Raw genomic sequence first — 3,362 nt, forward strand, 5'->3', positions numbered from 1 at the left:
ATATATATATATATAATAATATCAATTCAGTACTGTGGTTTCAGTTCATATCAGAATCAAAGGAACAATCAATCGATAAACCATACCAATATGCAAAACCATATCCATTTAAGCAGTTAATTCAATCAAGTATGCAATAAATCAATGATGCATGCAATCAGAAATTCAACATGCAGATTATACGATCCAATTTAATTCGTAAAATAAACCTCAAGACAAATCCCGTGAACCCCCGCACCTTATCACGTAAGATGCGTAGAGGATCAGCTATCACTAGATTCAGAACTTCAGACGATCTCGCTAAGTCGTGCTCGATAGGATCTATGCCTATGTTAACATAGCATAGGTGAGTTAGTAAAATAAAATAAAAACAATCTTAATTATATAACCCTAAGCTCCAATATATAAATCATATGCATATTTGCATTTCTAATCTATATAACTTTTCTCTTATTAAAGTTTGTATGCTGTCAGGTATCATTTTTTTTTATAACCTAACATATAGTTCCTATAAGTATTTTCCTATATCCAGTGGCATTTAGATTTTCCAAAAATTCATTTGGACCTTGTACATTTCATTTTAAACACACTTATAATTTTTCCCCCGAGTCATGTCTATTGAATTATTTATACACAATTCAGCTAGTGACTTCATCATTAAACATTTCAGTCCCTCTGACAAGGTCAATCCACTAAATTAGGTAATTTTGCAAGTTCAACCCTTAAACTTTAAAATATACTATAACTTAGTATAGACACTAGTACGGAAGGGTACCGGTGTCAAGAGGTATAAATTTAATAACTAAATACTTCCAACTCCAGATTTTTAGTAAGAAAATTAGTACAATAAGATATTGGTACGATACTAGGGTTTAAACCGTACTTTCCCCTAATTTCATTTCAGTACCAAATTGGTACAGCAAAGAAAAGGGTATTTGACACTTCAATTTAGCATTGTAACAAATAAAAGAAAGATAGCATAATTACCCAAACTAACTGTCAAATTCAGATTTGAGTCAAATCAACACAATCATGAAACAAGCTTTATAGGTTCAACTAACTGTGACTCAACACTTGTGCTCTTCTATTAATAAGGTTTCCAAACTCTAATTAATTGAGAGAATAATTAGAGAATCAACTCAAGGAGCATGAAACTTACTATGCTATATTACCAATTGGGGAAGAAACAGAACTACCACACCTAGCGGCTTCAATTGCAAAAACGAAATCAAAAGAGAAACCCTAGCGAAATTGAGCTCTAGCGACAGAAGAGCTTAGAAATGAGAACAAGGGTTTTAGAGAGAGAGAGAGACAGAGATATTCGGTGAAAAAGCGGTGGTAGAAGTAAAAAGGAAATATCTCAGAGGATAGGTATAAGCTTATTTTTCTATTCTATTTAATTGAGCTGCTAACATTTTATTTCCTATAAGGCCTACGGCCCAGTAAGCATATAAATGAATATAATCTTAAAAGTTGTAATTGATCAATGCATGTATACCATAACATAGTGTTAAAAATAAATATTCAAAGTTTATAACTTCCCAGTTTTGCATGATTCGGGAAAATTGCAAAAATTAAATTTGAAATTTAGTTAATTTAATTATTCATATTATAATATTCACTCTATAATAAAAATGATTTTTATGCTTAACCAATCAATCAAAATAAAATCCTGTAAAGCATCAGAAAATTTAGAATTTTTAAACCTATATTTAGTTTAACATTTTGAAAGTTTATTTTTATAAAATTCACAATGTTACATTTCTCCCTCACTTAAAAACAATGTTCAATCCTTTGAACGTAACTACGTACCTGAACTGTCGAATAACTCAGGATATTGTTCGCGAATTTTCGTTTCAAGTTCCCACGTTGCCTCTTTTTCTGAGTGTCGTCCCCATTGTACTAAAACAAGTCCAATCGTTCGGTTTCTTAGTTTTTGCTATTTTCTGTCCAGAATTCGCATTGGTTCTTCTTTATAAGCCAAGTTCTCGTCTAGATATAGGTCAGAATGGTCAATACAGTGAGATGGATCTCGTATATATTTTCGGAGCTGTGATACATGAAACACCGGATGAACCCGGTCCAAAGCTGGAGGCAATGCAAGTTCATAAGCTACAAGTCCCACTCGATTTTGAATCTGAAATGGCCCGATATACCTTGGACTTAGCTTGCCGGATACACCAAACCGATGTACTCCTCTAACTGGAGATACTCGAAGCCACACATGATCACCTTCTTGAAATTCTAACGGTCTCCGATGTACATCCGCGTATCTTTTCTGTCGATCCTGAGCTGATTTAAGTCGGTTCAGTATAACCTGAGTTTTCTCCGCTGCTTCTTGAATCATTTCTGGTCCTGTGGACGGATGAATACCCGTCGGACCCCACCACAATGGTGTACGACAAGTCTCACCGGTCAGCGCTTCTAACGGTGGCATTCCAATGCTCGAATGGTAACTATTGTTATAAGCAAACTCAACCAAATGTAAATGATCGAACCAAGACCCTCGAAAGCTCAAAGTACAGGCCCGAAGCATGTCTTCTAAAGTCAGCGCTTTTGGTGAAACATTTCACCATTCATGATCGGGTTTAGTACCGTTTAAAAATCTCAATGGAAGCTATGTTGTTGCTCGCATTATCGAATGAGATAGAAAAAACCTTGTTAGTCATATCCCTCTTAAGGTTATATTCTTCTAAAACGGAAATAATGTATTTGAAAATTACATTTGCAGTGTGCGGGGAATCTAGCACTCCAAAACTTAATATCCTTTTTTGTAATAACCAATGATCATCGATCCAATGCCCGGTAACACAAGAGTACCCAAGTCCATGTTTACCGGCAGTCCATATATCGGATGTAATCGAGACCTTATTATTTTGGTATGCAAATAGAGCTTTGAGGTCATCTTTCTTAGAGAGAAACTGTTTTTTTTATTTCACCAACCATCTTTTTATGATGCATCCTCTTGTACATTGGTTGGCCTAACCCCCGAATGCATAACCGGAAAAAACTCATGCAACTACCCATACTTATTGGTTGTTCTTTGTGGATAATGTACCGAGCCAATTCACTAAGCATTTTTGATTCATCGAATTTTGGGTTGGTTCTGGTACCATCCGCGTTAATAAGGGTTTGGATTATTTTCGGTTGAGCATCTGCACTTGGTTCCTCATGCTTTTTTTCATGCATTTCGGAATGTCTTTTAAAGCTGCTCATACCACTACCTCCTTTATACTCAAAATGTCTATTGCAATTTTTTACCAGACAATCTAGATATTTCATAATACCTCTTTCATCTTTGGTAATCTCATAAAATCTCGCCCACGGTTGATTGTATTCGGGAGGAGCTCTTTCTCTTTTAG

At 35.1% G+C, this 3,362-nt stretch overlaps 1 long non-coding RNA gene across 1 annotated transcript; it reads right to left on the bottom strand.

The window, feature by feature from the left end:
- Positions 1–237: 237 nt before the first annotated feature.
- Positions 238–2,482, bottom strand: LOC144555976 (uncharacterized). Its single transcript, XR_013512166.1, has 2 exons — positions 1,813–2,482; positions 238–327 (listed from the first exon to the last, which is right to left on the bottom strand). It is a non-coding gene; the product is annotated as an uncharacterized LOC144555976 (long non-coding RNA).
- Between the last annotated feature and the right edge of the window lie 880 nt (positions 2,483–3,362).

This window comes from Carex rostrata, chromosome 6 (assembly GCF_964058835.1).
Source record: "Carex rostrata chromosome 6, lpCarRost1.2, whole genome shotgun sequence".
Lineage (NCBI taxonomy): Eukaryota > Viridiplantae > Streptophyta > Magnoliopsida > Poales > Cyperaceae > Carex > Carex rostrata.